Source organism: Pongo pygmaeus, chromosome 4, assembly GCF_028885625.2.
Source record: "Pongo pygmaeus isolate AG05252 chromosome 4, NHGRI_mPonPyg2-v2.0_pri, whole genome shotgun sequence".
NCBI classification, from domain to species: Eukaryota; Metazoa; Chordata; class Mammalia; order Primates; family Hominidae; genus Pongo; species Pongo pygmaeus.
The window spans coordinates 151,315,677-151,333,500 of NC_072377.2; the positions used below are offsets into that span (position 1 = coordinate 151,315,677).

At 39.7% G+C, this 17,824-nt stretch overlaps 1 protein-coding gene across 9 annotated transcripts in view; it reads right to left on the reverse strand.

Annotated features, from left to right (window-relative positions):
- PPP2R2B (protein phosphatase 2 regulatory subunit Bbeta) overlaps positions 1–17,824 on the reverse strand; it is a 495,072-nt gene that overhangs the window by 127,898 nt on the left and 349,350 nt on the right. The gene's annotated exons all lie outside the window — the stretch shown is intronic.

Consider the following 17,824-nt stretch of genomic DNA (forward strand, 5'->3'; position numbering starts at 1 on the left):
CAGCACAGAATCCCAAGACGAAAATGAGATTTGCTGTCCATTGAAAACAATTTACTGAGCACCTTCTATGTGCCTGACCTAGGACTTCGTCTTGAGAAATAATTCAGAGTTGATCAATAGCAGTCTTGTAATCCCAGGTTAAATTATAGCTTCCACATTTACTAGCTGGCAAATCTTGGATTTATTATTTAACCTCTCTCTCTGCCCCCTACTTATTTAATCTGCAAAATGGAGATGATGATATTATATTGAGGATTATGTACATAAATTTATGCAAAGCACTTAGAATGTACCTGACACACATAAGCACTAAATGTTAGGATAGTATTTTACCTAGAAGTAACATAATGAATGGTTAACCGCATGACTTTAGGTGTCAGAAAGATACCATTCATCTCTGTCATTTACAAGTGATGTGCCTTTGGGCAAGTTACTTGAGTTCTCTGAATCTGTTTCTTTATCTGTAAAATAAGAATAATATTGGTACCATTTTGGAGGGGAATTATGAGGATTAAATGAGATAAGGATGGGGAGGAGTTTAGCATGATGCCTTGCACATTGTAGCTCCTCAATATATATAATTTGTTGTTATTGTTCCCAGTGGATCACTCATCTGGATCCCAGATAAGGCAGAGCAAGGCTCCACAGCTCCACGTCATGGGACCAAATAGCCCAGAGGATACCAGTTGGAGTGGATAGGTCATATCTGACAAGCAGATTTATTTTATCTGGACTAGTTTATTAACATTGCAGTATTAGCCCACACAAAGGTTTCCAATATTTTGAATGAGTTTCTACCATCTAAAAAGTATAAAGTTTCATTTTAAACAATTGAGATTTTTCAGTTTCCTTAGAAAAATAAAGATTGGCAACATCGAGCTGGCATTCCCATATGGCCATTCCTGGCTTGAGTGGGGAAGCAGCTGCTCCCTTTAGAAGGGCATAGGTCTTGAATTTACTGCACCTCCTAACATTTCCTAGTGTACCCCCAGCCTTAGTGTCAAATGCCAGCTCCCACTTACCCTTCTGAGGTTTTCCTCTACCTCTCTGCTTTCATCTTTTATGCTACTTTGCCTCTGTAGGCATCTGAGTTAGCAGCTGCTGGTCTTTACTGTTGAGTGGTATCCTCTGCAAACTGGTACCTCTCTACAGGGCTGCATACAAGGCAGCAACACCTTTATCCACACAGCCTTAGGTCATTTGTCAGCAGTGCAAGTGCAAGTATGGAATGAAAAAACAGTGAAAACTGCAAATGCAAGTGTGGAATGAAAAAACAGTCAAATCACAACTAAGGGCTGGCCTAACCAGTAAGCTGAGCACATCCTTGGAGGACAGCCTCTTACCCGGAAGTTGACTGCATGAATTCACTATTCACTCACCCTGAATCTTCTCCAGTTTCATTTAGACTGAGGGTAGAGGATATGGGACAAAGGATAGGGGTGCTATACACCAATCTAAAATATATCTTATGGACCATTAGTTCCTTAAGATGCTGTTTCTTGGGGGGAAGATGTCGAACGCTGTTGGGAAATAGCTCATACATTGTCCCTCATCTTGGGGATTTATCTGGTAAATATTGAGTCGTCCCATCAGAAAGAAGTTCACCCACAATTCATATATTAACAGATATTTACTAAAGACTTACAGATATTTATTAAGATTTTGTTAAGGACTTGCCAGGCACTATTCTTTCTGGTGTTGGAGATTCAGTATTGACAGACAATATTAAATCTGAATATTGACAGATTCAGTTCAGACAATCCTGAACTCAGGTAACTTATTCTAGTGTGGAGTAAAGAAGACTTCACTCTCTTTCCAAATTTATCTGACTATAGAATGCTACTGAAAAATATTGCTTTATACATAGTGCATAGCCCCTTGCAAATCCTATCTCTAGAGACTTTTCATGATAAAGGAATGATAGAAATTTTCACTTCTGTGAATACATAAGAGAATCAGACCACTCCAAAATGTTTTAGAGAAACAGATAATTTATTTTTTATTTCTTGAAAAGTCAATTAACCCACCAGGGCAGCCTTAATTTGGAAAGAACCACAGCCTCACCTGCGAACTCAGGCCTGGCAAAAGTTTCTGAGGATATCACATGAAGGGTTAACTTGACATTTACCTCCAAACTGGAGCTGTTTTTCTCTGCCTCTAATATGACCCAGTTGCAAATGTGTTTGTTTTTCACTATTTAATCTTCTGCATCACCCACTGTTGATTAGATTTAATTAATTTATGTTTCTAATGAATTTAGAAACTTGCAGTGCTGTAGCAGGAAAATTTTCAGACAGCATCTGGCCACCAAATGGATTGATTACCTTGTCTGCAAAAATCTTTCAAACATCTGGGGCCTGATTTTGTGAAACATCCACAGGCTCTTTCAAAGGTAAGAAAACCCACACAGAAGAATCTTGAGGGGAGAAAGAGAGAAGGTGCTAGAAATAGGTAGGATTCTCTTTGATTTGCAAACCAGGATCCTGGCACTCTCCCAACATGAAATCACATTTTGCTGCTCGTTGGCACAGTTTCAATGGCACCAAATAGACTGATCTGAATCTATTTTGTTCAACATCATCAGATTCCACCAGGCCCAAGCCAGGCTGCCACCCTGTGAACGTCTTTGGCACTTCCTTCTGTGTGGAAGCTCCCATTGATCATTAAGGCGAAACATTTTTAGAAAACATTTAGAGAGAAGCACTTTGCTCTCATTCACTCAACAAACATTTATCAGGAGCCCAGTGTGTGCCTGGCACTGAGCCACGCATACCTCTTAAGTAGCTCTTGCAACAACCTTGCAGGATAGGTAGGTACTGCTCTCCCATTCTCATAGATGGGACCAAGTAATAAGTAAAAATAACAATAATTATTAAGGTTAACAGGAACACTACTAATATAGGATGTAGAGATATGCATACCCACACAGCAGGCTCTGTGTGAAGAACTTTACATGCATTAACTCATTTAACCCTCACAATAAAACCATAAGGTAGATGTCGTTATTACTACCCCCATTTTACAGATGAGGAAACTGAGTCACTGTAAGCTTATGTTAACCCAGCTAGCCTTTGGCAGAACCAGCCTTCTAACATGGGCAGTCTAACTTGAGAGCTTTTCGCTGTAAACCACTCAACTTTACTACCTCCAGATACTATTTACTGAAGACCTGCTATATATTAGGTACTATCTTACGGCTTTTACAACATTAGATTTTAATGACATTTACGCCATATGCAGTGTGGATGCTATTATTCCCAGACAAGAAAACAAAAGCCTAGAAACATTAAGTAACTTGTTGAAGTCACAAAGAGAGTTAGTAAGACTTAGGCTAGTGCTTAACTCTGGTCTGCGGGGCTACAAAGGCCACTTTCTGCTTACTGAGTTATCTGCTGATGAATCAGAGAAAAAATGAGTGTTGAGAACTCAATAGCTTTATCAAAGCTGCCCCAGGAAACAAACTAAAAGTCAAAAGAAGGCATAGCCTGGCTGCTTTGCACAGCCCAGCCCAGTCCAGAAAAGGGGAAGCTAAAAAATATGCTACAAAGAATAAGAAAACAGCTTCATCTAACAGAAGTAGGTGAAAGATGTTAGAAATCTTATTGCCTGACTGGTTTTTCTGGCTCAAGTTCAAAGAGAAATGACTGACAAGCAAGTGGGTTGCCCACAGTATAAACAATAATAAAAAAGCCCGCAATGCTGAACATCTGAATTTTTTTGCAATGTTGCACAATAAGGTTAGTGCCTAATACATAGTATAAAACACAATTATATACAGTGCCAGTGTTGAAGAAACCCAGTTTGACATGGTTCTTGTGATAGAATATAATTACTAAGTCTGGCCATTTCTTTTGATTAAAAAACTTATTTTCTTTGACTTCTCTCTTGTCTACTGCCACTACCTAAACATGAACAGGTCCTTGCTCCTCTTTGGGCCTTTGTATGTGCCTTTCTCTGCCTGGAACCTGGCTAATCTCTATTCATCCTTGATCCTCAGATTGTCATCTCTTCCTCCAGGAAGTCTTCCTTGACTTTCCTATTTCTGGGTTAGATGCCCATTTTAAGCACAATGTATATTTCCTCCTATTATAGCATTTATTACACCATAGGGTAACAGTTTATTTGTTGGCCTTCTCATTGAGAGAGCATATGTTGGTTACCACTGTATTCCCAGTGTATGGGTATGGTACATAATAAGTGTCCAATAAATATTTAATTGACTGGATGAATTGGAGTGAATCTCATAACATCCTCTTTGTTGGTCTCCCTGTTTGAAACCTCTCACCTCTACATTTTGTGCTACATCCCATCAGTCATTCAGCTTTCCTTTAAACTTTCATAGTGTCATTTTAAAAAATCACTTCCCTTTGAACACTCACATAAAAGTCAGAATACTGATAATCTCTGGGTGAGGGAGAATTAAGTAAGAGTGGGCAAGAGAAAATCTTACGGAGTCCTAAAACTGTCCTATACCTTTATGTGGGTAATGGTGACATGGTTGTATACATGTATAAAAGTCATTAAGCTGAATACGAAAGAATAATCCTCATTATTGTAAGTAATTAACATCTCAGAATAAACACATGAATCCTTTGAAAGGTCACTTGTGTTGATAGGATAAAATTCAGACCTCCTTGCCCCAGTTTTCATTGTTCTTTACTGATTGGCCCAATGGTCGATGTACTTGTTCAAACTCACTTTTCTAAAACATGCCCTGATCTTCTAACAGGTCCTGAAACCCTTCTCACTCATTCCCATCTCTGTGCTTAAAATCACGTTTTCTTACCCTAAATGTTCATTTCTCTTCCTCCCACCTTCCAAAAGCTCCTCCCCCTCTTGGAGGGCCAGGACAAATTCATCCACACAAACTCAACAAATCCACAAATCTCATTAATCCCTTTTTTCTCTGAACCTTTGACTATTTTGTCTGTTTCATTCATTCGTGCCAACATTTCCTGAGGACTGTAAGTTCCTGGAAGGCAGGGATGCTATCTTATTTTCAATTTTTATATTTAGGACAGTGCCTGGTACAATGGTAGATTCTCAATATATATTTCTTGTGAATATACCAAGGTCCTACTTACATGTCCAGACCCTGGGCAGCTATGAGTCTGTACGGAGATTAAAAAGGCAGGTTGTCTATGTCCTTTAGAATTAAAACATAGTGGTGTTGTTAAGCCCATGGACTTAGGATTCCCACATGATTTCAAATCCAGGTTTTGCAACTCACTGGCTCTGTGATCCAGTGTATTTGATGGCCATCCCAAAAACTCAAGTTTCCTCAGCTGTAAAATGGGGACTCTCACAGGTTTTTTTTTTTGAGGGTTACATGAGAATATAAACATTTATTTTATTGGTGAGCTTTTATTGAATTTGTTGTTTTGCTAAATAATACACAATTGCACCCAAATAAAAGCTTATGCCCTTGATGTTATAATGCAAAGAATTCAGCATAGTGATCGACTCACAGGGAACACTGAACACATGGTAGCTATTCTTATCAGAGCTATTATAATCCAAATGTATAGTTGCAGTGAGAAAAATCTATAAATTAGGAGGTAAAAATGTAGAAAGCAAGGAGAGTGGGCTCGTTATGAGATATATACATGTGCACACAAACACAGAGTGAATCTAATCTATAAGAAATTCCTTAGGGAAATTCCATCACATCCCATTAACACAGTCCCAAAGGCAGGAGCTGGGCTTATCTTGACATATTTAATATCTTTGAAGAAATTCTGAAACCATAATCATCTCAAAATGGTAAACAAAAGCAAGTCTATCTGGGAGTTACATGCAAACACATTTTACCTTAGTTCTAGCTTACATAATTCTTTAATCATCATAATTCCTAGTGCTTCTCTTAAAACTTTTGACCTTAATAGGATTATTGACAGTTAGGAAAGGGAGAACACTGCTCAATAGGGTTATGACAGTTAGGAAGGGAGAATACTGAGGAACAAGTTCTCAGTGTGTTTTTACAAACTCATTTAAAAGACAACAGTTTAATAATTCTAATTCATATATACTTCTATTCATGCGATCAATAATTCATAGAAATTCCTCAGCAGCATTTTTAGTGACAACAGAAAGGGTAAAATATTTCTTCTCTTCCCTTTGCCTTCCTTTCCTCACTTAGTCATGCCTGGAGCCTGGAGAGCACAGAATTTCAAGAAAACAGTTTCCATGGTGATTCTTCCTTTGAGTACCCGACTGTATTTTGCTCTTTCTGGAGTGAATTAATGCTTCTTATTGCTTTCATGCTAAATATATTGCAGATTAGATTTGATTTCCTCTGCAGTGATATAGTTTTATTGCGAAAATGGACAGTAAAAACACAGCATGAAGAAACTATGTATTTCTGCGACTACACTATCAGAAGGCTGGAAAAAATCCATTTCAGAAAAAAATAACCAGCCATAGGGAAATGGATGCAGGTATCTGGAAGCTAGGATATGCATGCATGCATCTAAATGTTGGAAATCCTGCCTTAGGAGATAATGATCTTAATTCTTCTATATGTTGAAGGTGTTATAAGTTGACCATAAAACACTGAGTTACAAGACATACCGATTTTTAGTGTACCATCCTCTTCTCAGCACAGAAAATATACATCATATAGAACAAAGAAATCTTCAAACCCACAATATGGCACTTACTTTATATTTTATTAAGGAGAGCTTTGTTTCCTACTAAAGCTAAATAACTGGCCTTCTTTGACTTGTCAAAATAGTTATGTGACCTTCCTAAGATTCCCATAGCACCCTGCGTTTCCTGACATAGAACTTAACACATGTACTTACTATCCACTATGTCCATCTTCCTCACTAGACTCTAAAAGGGCAGGGCCCATGTCTGTCCTGTTCAATGTTGTACCCTTGTGCCTAGCACGGCACATGGGAAGCTGAAAATTATAACAAGAAAACTATGAAAGCTAACTCTGAGGCACTGAGGACTTTCTTGTAAAGCATCAGTGGGCTGGTGTGTTGGATAGAGATGGAATCTCATGTACATTATAAATACTCAAATCTTAGCAGCAGCTATTGGTTTTGATAGTCAGTCCTACCTGGAGCCTCGATCATTACTTGTCTTTGAGGCATTAAGGAGTTAAAGGGAAGAATCCACCATGCCAGAGGAGGAGGAACAAAAAGCAGGCACCATCCTCTAAAGCCTCCTTCTCCACCACTGCATTCCCACCCCCCAGAGCCTGGAGCCAAGCACTTACTGGGCACCAAACAAGCAGGAAGAAAACCAGGATTTTGGCCAATTTAAGCCAACTAGGGAGTATTCAGCATCTATGCCAAACTAGATATGACTGTCCTAGGTGCTGCTGAGGACAAAGAGTGGAACACAGGAATTTTTGGCTCTAGCGAGTTTATTGTCTCAAAGGGATTCTTTTGGGATTGTGCAGAAGGGGAGTATGGCCAAGTATAAACACACACACATACCCTGATTATTAACAATAGTGACAATATTTATTGAACAACCCATTAGGCACACTTCTAAGCACCATATATGCACAAACTCTCTTGATCCTCATAGCAAATCTGTTTATTCCTATTATTTTCTTTTGACATATAAAGAAAATGAGACTTTGAAAGGCTAGGTAACTTGCCTAACATCCTAAAACCAGTTAGTAGTGGAGCTAAGATTCAAACCCACACAATCTAGTCCTTCAGTCAATATCTTAACAACAAAACCATTCTGAATCTCAGGATCATGGGATCTGATCTGAGAAATCTACTTTACAAAGGATTTCCCATAGTCTCTTTTGCTGTATAAATTATCCAAAGTCGCTTATGTTCATAAATGCTCCTGGGGAATCATCAGGATGCATAGAGGACCATATACAGTTCTAGATTTCAAGAGGAAACCCAGTTCTGTGGCTATGTAAATGTTAGATTTGCATGGCTTTGTAACTAGGATACACATTATGGTAAGATTTCTCCTGGTTCAAGGAGGCATTTCCATAAGAAGGGACAACTGGAGGATTACTGAATGCTAGGTTTCATCCTATAGAACAGACACACTCTAGTGTTTTGACACATTCTACAAAGGGGTTCTTTTGGAACTTCATTTTCTAAACTACCCTTCAGGAAATTCAAAATTGCTCAGCTGTATGCTGAATTTGATTCCACAAAAAACAGTGACAAGAACAAGGTCTCATTGTATTAGCTCACAGATATTTCCCTTCATTTCAGAGTGTGGATTCCTACAGCTATGTTAAACATTTATTAAAAAAAAAAAAAGGACAGGAAGGATGTGGATGAAGTCTTAAAGGGTAGGATTATGAGAGGTTTTTTTTTTTTTTACTTATTTAAAAATTTTATTTTTAATTGATGAATAATTGTACATATTTATGGGGTACAATGTGACATTTCAATATACATTTACATTGTGGATGGATTAAATAAAGCTAATTAACGTACCTATCACCTCATATTTATCACTTTTTGTGGTGAGAATATTTTAAAATCTACTCTTTTAAGTGAAATAATAAACATTGGAGACTCTAGAAGGTGGGAAGGTAGAATGGGGGTGAGGGATGAACTATTACCTATCAGGTAGAATGTACTCTATTTAGATAGGTACAGTAACAGCCCGGACTTCACCACTATGCAATATATCCGTGGAACACAACTGCACTTGTACCCATAAGTCCAAAAAAAAATTTTTTTTTAAATTATAAAAAATAAACAAAAAATACCCAAAATCTATTCTTTTAGCAATGTTGAGATATATAATACATTATTATTAACTATAGTCACCAAGTTGTGCAGATCTCTAAAACTTCTTCTTCTTGTGTAATTGAAATGTTATATGCTTTGAATGACATCTTCCCATACCCAATTGCTCCCCCTTCCCCTATCTCAACCCCCAACTCCGAAAACCAGCCCCTGGTAACCACCATTTTACTTTATACTTCTATGAGTTTGACTTTTTTAGATTCTGCATATAAGTGAGATCATGCAGTATTTGTGTGCTTGGATGGAGTTTAAAATTTTACTTTTGCTCTTTTGAGATCATTCTACTTCTCAGTTTTCTGTAATAAGCATGTATAATTTTAAATACCACAAAGTAACTCACTCTTTAAAAAACTGTTTTATTTTTTCTGAATATGATTGCTAGGGAAACACTTACTTTTTTTTTTTTTTTTTTAGATGCAATGATTCCCCAACAAAAGGAAAGCAAGGACAGGGAATGGAGAGATACCAATGTAGCAAATGTTACCCATGAGAGCTCAGAATCAGGAACGGGAAAAATGTTTTCTTCTCAGTATTATCCATTTCACTGCGTGACTCCTATAAATAGAATATTTTTAAATAAGACCTTTTCCCCATGTTTAGTAATAAGAGAGATTATCACTTATTAAGCAGCAAAAACATTGAATAGGTGTGTTTATTTTTTCTCCCAAAGAGAGAATGGGTTCAGAGATTATGTTCTGTACATGCTCAGAGTCACAGAGTTAACAGATCTCTGTGGGACTGCTGCACTCCACATCCTGTTAGTTAATACTTTGCTCTCCTGTCTTCGTGTGGAGCAAAATAATACTCCAGCAGTTGGGAAGTGATATGGTTTGGCTGTGTCCCCACTGAAATCTCAACTTGAATTGTATGTCCTAGAATTCCCACGTGTTGTGGGAGGGACCCAGGGGGAGTTAATTGAATCATGGGGACCGGTCTTTCCCATGCTATTCTCATGATAGTGAATAAGTCTCATGAGATCTGATGGGTTTATCAGGTGTTTCCACTTTTGCTTCTTTGTCATTTTCTCTTGCCGCTACCAAGTAGGAAGTGCTTTTTGCCTATTGCCATGATTCTGAGGCCTCCCCAGCCATGTGGAACTATATAAGTCCAATTAAACCTCTTTTTCTTTCCAGTCTCAGGTATGCCTTTATCAGCAGCATGAAAACAGACTAATACAGCAAATTGGTACCAGGAGTGGGGTGTTGCTGAAGAGATACCCAAAAATGTGGAAGCAACTTTGGAACTGGGTAACAGGCAGAGATTGGAACAGTTTGAAGGGCTCAGAAGAAGAAAGGAAAATGTGGGAAAGTTTGGAACTTCCTAGAGACTTGTTGAATGGCTGTGCCCAAAATGATGATAGCAATATGGACAACAAAATCCAAGTTGAGGTGGTTTCAGATGGAAATGAGGAACTTGTTGGGAACTGGAGCAAAGGTAACTCTTGTTATGTTTTAGCAAAGAGACTGGTGGCATTTTGCCCCTGCCCTAGAGATTTGTGAAACTTTGAACTTGAGAGAGATGATTTAGGGTATCTGGCAGAAGAAATTTCTAAGCAGCAAAGCATTCAAGAGGTGATGTCAGTACTGTTAAAGGCATTTAGTTTTAAAAGGGAAACAGAGCATAAAAGTTCAGAAAATTTGCAGCCTGAATATGCAAAAACCCATTTTCTGGGGAGAAATTCAAGCTGGCTGCAGAAATTTGCATAAGTAGCAGGAGCCTAATGTTAATCCCCAAGACCATGGGGACAATGTCTCCAGGCCATGTTAGAGACCTTCATGGCAGCCCCTCCCATCACAGGCCCAGAGGCCCAGAGGCCCAGGGGGAAAAGTGGTTTCCAGGACTGGGCCCAGGTCCTCATGCTATGTGCAGTTTAGGAACTTGGTGCCCTGTATCCCAGCTCCTTCAGCTGTGGCTGAAAGGGGCCAATGTACAGCTTGGGCCTGTGGTTTCAGAAGGTGGAAGCCTCAAGCCTTGGCAACTTCCATGTGGTATTGAGCCTGTGGGTGCACAGAAGTGAAGAACTGAGGTTTGGGAACCTCCACTTAGATTTCAGAAGATGTATGGAAATGCCTGGATGCCTAGGCAAAAGTTTGCTGCAGGGGCAGGGCCCTCATGGAGAACCTCTGCTAGGGCAGTGTGGAAGGGAAATGTGGGGTTGGAGCCCCCACACAGAGTCCCTACTGGGGTACTGCCTAGTGAAGCTGTGAGAAGAGGGCCACCATCCTCTAGACCCCAGAATGGTAGATCCACTGACAGTTTGCACTATGTGCCTAGAAAAGCTGCAGACACTCAATGCCAGCCCATGAAAGCAGCCAGGAGGGAGGCTACACCCTGCAAAGCCACAGGGGCAGAGCTGCCTAAGACTCTTACATCAGTGTGACCTGGATGTGAGACCTGGAGTCAAAGGAGATCGTTTTGGAGCTTTAAAATTTGACTGCCCCTCTGGATTTCAGACACTTGCATAGGCTCAGTAACCCCTTTGTTTTGGCCAGTATCTCGCATTTTGAATAGCTGTATTTATCCAATACCTGTACCCACATTGTATCTAGGAAGTAACTAGCTTGCTTTTGATTTTAAAGGCTCATAGGCAGAAGGGACTTACCTTGTCTCAGATGACACTTTGGACTGTGGACTTTTGGGTTAATGCTGAAATGAGTTAAGACTTTGGGGGACTATTGGGGAGGCATGATTGGCTTTGAAATGTGAAGACATGAAATTTGGAGGGGCCAAGGGCAGAATGATATGGTTTGGCTGTGTCCCCACCAAATCTCAACCTGAATTGTATCTCCCAGAATTCCCACATGTTGTGGGAGGGACCCAGGCGGAGGTAATTGCATCATGAGGGCCAGTCTTTCCCGTGCTATTCTCATGATAGTGAATAAGTCTCATGAGAGCTAATGGGTTTATCAGGGATTTTCACTTTTGCTTCTTACTCATTTTCTCTTGCCGCCACCATGTAAGAAGTGCCTTTCACTTCCCGACATGCTTCTGAGGCCTCCCCAGACATGTGGAACTGTAAGTCCAATTAAACCTCTTTTTATTCCCAGTCTTGGGTTTGTCTTCATCATCAGCATAAAAATGGACTAATACAGGGAGATTAAACTTATATCATTAAAAAGAGAGGTGATCAGGGAAGCCTGAATTGGCATGAGGAGTCTGACCAGGAAATGTAGACAAAAGATATTCTCTGCATTCCAAGAAGAAACTGATGAGGCCTTTGAGGCTCACAGTGGAAAGGGTTAGAGAGGAAGATTCAGCCATGTACGAGGTGTGAGTTTGGAGAGAAAAACACAAATTAGATGTATCTTCCTGCTGAAGCTACGTACAACACACCAGCTGGCTCCTTTTCCAATCCGTGCTCTATCAGCTAATCCAACAATCATATTTTGTTATTCTTCTCATAAATAAAATATTGTATGTGTGACAAATACATCCCTGACAGGAGACTGCACTCCAAGTAAGTTAGAATGAATGGTGACAAAAATGGGATGTTTTCAGGTATATGGAATTATTGCCAGTTACTGGCACTTAAAATGGCTGCAAAATCTGTGGTACTGCTGCGTACCTGATGTTTGCTGCAGCCTCAGGACTCTGATGCCTGGACTTTTTCAGGGTCTTACAGTATCCATTGGCTTTCTGTTTACATTGCTAATGGAAAAATAAATTATTATGCAAGAGACCTTAACTATACTGTACTATGAGTACTTTATGTGGCAGAGAGAAGGCCAACTTGCATTTCTGTATATTCTCCTTTCCCTCTTCATTTTCCGTGGCTTCCCATAGAGTTTAACTGACTAATTAAGAGCTTGGGCTTTGAACTCAGATGGATCTGAGGGTCAAAGCACATTTCTGCCATCTATTAGCTGCAAAACCTTGGGAGAGTCAGTCACCCTCATTCTCAATCTCCTCCTCTGTAAAACAGTGAAGAAAATCTTTCCACTTTTCATGAAAGAGGTGTGCAGATGAAATGAGATAATGCAAATAAAGGAGCTAGCACACTGCCTGACATCTGATAAATCCTCAATAAGTTTTAGGAAAACAATGTGACACAACTGACAAGAATTTGGACAGAGTGGGTATGTCCATTGAATTTTTGTCTTTCCTCTATGAGAAGTTTGCCATCTCATCATGGGGTCATATTAATTTCTCTATCTATATTGTTGGCTATAGCCTTTCTTTTTGACCCCAAAGTTAGAAGCATAACTATCTCCCACTAACTTGATGATTAAGATAAGGTCCAGGAACTCTTTCCCGTTTACGGTTTAAAAACAACCTTCTGTGGAGATTTTTGATGGATTGCAGGGATATTTATGACTCAGGCCTCCTGGCAAAGTCCTTGATGCTGACTCATTCATTACCCCAAGAAAGGAGGAGGCAGCTGAAATCATCACTCATTTATTCTGCTTCTAACTTATGGTGAAAGGTCAAAGGTAAGTCACTCCGCCTAGGGCTGAGTATGAGAATAAGAATTTCAATAACTTCTTTTGACCACAAGAGAAAACAGCGTTTCTAATGCACATACATTGATAAAAATTTTTGCAAGGACCTCTTTAATACAAGTGCTACAGCACTGATAAATGATAATATTTAGTCTGAAGCCTCAGGCTTCCAGCTACCAATACACAGAAACTATCGTTTTTCCACAGAGCAAGTGAAAACCAAGCGACAGCTGATGGAACGGGAGGATGGACAAAAATAGAAAGGAGGCATGATTTGGAATTTCCACAGTGACTATGGCCTTGAAATCAGGAACAAAGGGCAATCTTGCAGAGGTATAAAAGGAAATATAAAAGGTTTTGTAAAACAAACCTGGAAGTGAATTCCAGTTGAAACCATGCTCATGGTAAAACATATTTTTACCACAAACAATAACAGCATTAATAGCACTGTTGCCATCAGACTATAATAGGCGACAAATACAACATCAATAAAATTTACTGTATGTAAAAAGCTTAGGAATATGCAAATCAATAGAAGAGGAATACTAATAAGTAACAAGTATTTGAGTACTTTGTGTCAAGTGCTCAGCTACAAACTCTAAATGTATTTTTTCATTTACTCCTCAAACAGCACTATCAGATCGATTCTACTTCCAAATAGACTCTGTAGCTGGGGCGCTCCAGGCTTATAGACGTTATACAACTTGTTCAAGACCACACAGTTAATGAAGGAAGCTGATTCTAAAGCCCATCTTCTGCTATTGCTGCTTCAGCAAAGTTGTGTTGAAAACAGTGCTATCTATTGGCCATAAATTACTGATACACACTCAAAGCAAAAATTATTTTTACATACTTAACATTATTCTTGGCTCTAGATACAGGATATAGGAGAGAATATGGGCTGAATTTGGACTTCTAGGTCACCATGAACTCTCAGCATCACTTCCTTTACAAATGTAAATCAGTGGGAGGTGCTGTTCCCACAATCTGGTTACTCATATTCTTCCCTAAATATGCAAATAACCCACTCAGTGCAAGTTATGTGGGAACACGGGATAAAACTTCCAGTATTTCCAAAGTACAGGGCTAGGTGGTCAAAAAACAGTGGCAATATGGGATGGCTAAATGTTATTTGGGGCAATGCCAACATAAATAGTTTTGCAAGATATAAAATTAATTGGGGGTGAGGGGCTTCTTCCAGTTTCAACATAGCAGATACCCCAACAGAGCTACCCTTGGTCCATATTTTAAATAAATGAATAAGCTCTCTAATTATAAATATTCTAAATGAGTAAATAGAAGACTACCCATTAACATTTGGCTTTCAGTAAGAAGTATGTGAACTAATACAAGTAGATTTGCTAAAATTTGAGGCTAGAGAGATAAGACGACAGGATACTGAATTCCCATATTAAAGTTGTTCTAAGCTTGGGCTAGAGCTTTAGACTAACCTCCCTCCAAGTCTAGAATTGGCAACCAGTTTGAGAAGGTCATAAGTAGATCTGGGGCAAGGAAAACAAAACCACACACAGACACACAGACAAACACACATACACACACACGTCATTTATATGGTAGCATAGGGTATAATTACTATCATGGGTGAATTCAGCTTACCAGGACCCTACTCAAGGTCTTTGCAATATGCATGCTGGAAAGTACTGATTTTGTATGGAATTTGAGTCATGAGAATAACAGCAGTAGCAGCAGTGGTGGTGGTGGTAGTAATAGCAGTGGTAGTAATAACAGCTAACATTTATTGAGCATTTCCAGGAATTGTTTTAAGTGCTTTACATATATTACCTCATAGGGTTGTTGTGAAGATAAAATGAGTTAGGTTTTTTTTTGTTTGTTTTTGAGAGAGGGTTTCACTCTGTTGCTCAGGCCGGAGGGCAGTGGCATGATCACAGCTCACTGAAGCCTTAACTTCCCTGGCTCAAGCAGATCCTCCCACCTTAGCCTCCCAAGTAGCTGGGACTACAGATGCACACCACCATACCTGGCTAATGTTTTTATTTTTTTGTAGAGATGGGGCCTCGCTACGTTGCCCAGGCTGGTCTTGAACTCCTGGGCTCAAGAATTCCTCCTGTCTTGGCCTCCCAATGTGCTGGGATTACAGGTATGAGCCTGGCCATTAGCCATTTTTAACAGATGGAAAAACTGTGTTAAATGCCCTATATACAATATCTCATTCAGTTCTCATAACTACCTATCTACTTTATTATTACCACTTTGCAGGTGAGGAAACTGAGGCACAGACTGGTTACTTACGGTCCTACAACTCAATAGGTTAAAGAACTGGAATTCACTTTCAGGTTTGTTTGATCTCAAAGCTCATGTTCTGAACTGCTACATTACAGTTTTGGTACCAGTATTACCCCTCATCCTGGCCATATTCCAGACACCCCACCCCCTGGCCATGCTTCTCTCTCCCACTCTGCCTGCCCTCGTGAGAATGAGATGCAGCATCTTTCAAACTGAGACCCTCTGCTGTCGAATGGGATAAAATCAATGTCTACCTCCAAGTGCTGGTGTGATAACCAAATCCTATAACGTGTAGAGAGGATTTGCATGGTACCTTCCATATAAAGACCTGATGATACTTATGTTTTGGAATTCTATTAGACTGGTGCAAAAGTAATTGCAGTTTTTGCAATTACTTTTAATGGCAAAAGCTACAATTACTTTTGCACCAACCTAAATCTTCAGTTTTATTACCCTCTCCTTTGCCTGCCAATAGCATTTCCTTCCAGGGATCAGAAGGAAGCTGAGGATGAATTTCTCTAGAAGAAGTAAGAAGGCCAAGGGTTAATGTGTAAGAGATGAACTGAGCTAGATGAGAGGAAAAGGAGAGGTGGAATTGCTTTGAATTTCATTGCTAGGAACCCCAATCTTTTTTATTATTTGTATAAATCACTTGGCTGTGAAGACACCACAGGCCAAGCCTCCCAGTGTGCCGATGATAATAAATTGGGTCGCACAATAAATAACGGGTAAAACCAGGCTGCCAAATGAAGCAGGATTTAGATCATTTAAATCCCAGGCTATGAGCTGTCAAATCCAGTTTAATACTGATAAGTGTGGGATAATAACTCTTAGCAAACAGTCCCCTCCCACAAAAACCCCCACCACAATCCTTCTACTCTCTTCTCCCACCCCTTGCAAACAGATAGAGAACCCTGAGGGGATTTGCAGAATGAAAAGGGATGGTATATACTGACCAGACATGAGCCCAAGTTATTATATAATAATCCCAGATGCCTCAGCTTGGGCTGAGAGCAAATAGGGAGAGCTAATAGAACGCTGCAAGGTTCGATTAGCTGCAAAGGAGATTCTAAATCAGAGCAGGTTTTATATGATTAAATTGGATGGGGGAAAAAAGAGTCTCACACTCGGGTATAATGGAAAAGTGGAAAGGATAAGGGAAATATAAAACCATGGACGTTGCTGGAATGGCTATGGAGTGGCCTGAGGGTAGAGTCAACGCTGACGGACACTTGTCAAAACAAGAGACAACTTAGTCAGCAGTTCTCAGTAGCTGTGACTGTTCTTACAAGACTCACACCCACATTCAGAGATATAGCAGCAGGATCCTACCTGATGACACTGGAATTTCAAGAATAAAGAGTCATCTATTGCTTGATTTGATGATGATGACCTATTTCATTCATTCAACAAGTATTTATTGAATACCAAATATGTGGTGGGCATTATTATTTATGATTACATAAAATAGACTGTGATGGTGACTGATTTAGTTTGGCTGTGTCCCTACCCAAATCTCATCTTGAATTGCAGTTCCCATAATCCCCATGTGTTACGGGAGGGACCAGGTGGAGATAATTGAATCATGGGAGCAGTTTCCCCCATCCTGTTCTTACGATAGTGAGTTAGTTCTCATGAGATCTGATGGTTTCATAAGCAGCTTTTCCCTTCACTGGGCACTCATTATTCTCCTTCCTGCCTCCATGTAAAGAAGGATGTGTTTGCTTCCCCTTTTGACATGATTTTAAGTTTCCTGAGGCCTCCCTAGCCATACTGAACTGTGAGTCAATTAAACCTCTTTCCTTTATAAGTTACCCATTCTTGGGTATGTCTTTATTAGCAGCATGAGAACAGACTAATACAGTGACAATAACTAACAACTGAGCGTTATGCCCTGCCACATATTTTACATGCATTTGCTCCTTCAGTCATCACAGAAATCTTATGATCTGGTTATTATTACCATCATTTTAAAAATGAGTAAACTGAGGCCCGGAGAGATAACTAACCTGCCCCAGATCATGCAGGAAGAAATGATGCTGACATCCAAACCTCATATGTCTAAAGCCCATCTGCTTTAACATGCCTCCAAATGAAGAAGTGAATCATAGCAGCCATCGTAAGTCTTGAGGACATCTCTGTCAGCTTCCTCCCAGCCCCCAGCACCACCCCCTTTCCTAGGTGTGTACATGGGTACATCCCACAATTGGTATTTGAGCTAAAGTGAATGAGAATGTTCTGACTCCTGTGTAATCTGTTAATTACTATTAATACCACCATGAGTGCACAAAAGCAGGATTGCAGCTTTGTGTTTTCATCCCTGCTCAGTCATTACCTAGTGGTATACATTTCCGGATCACCTTTGGCATCTCT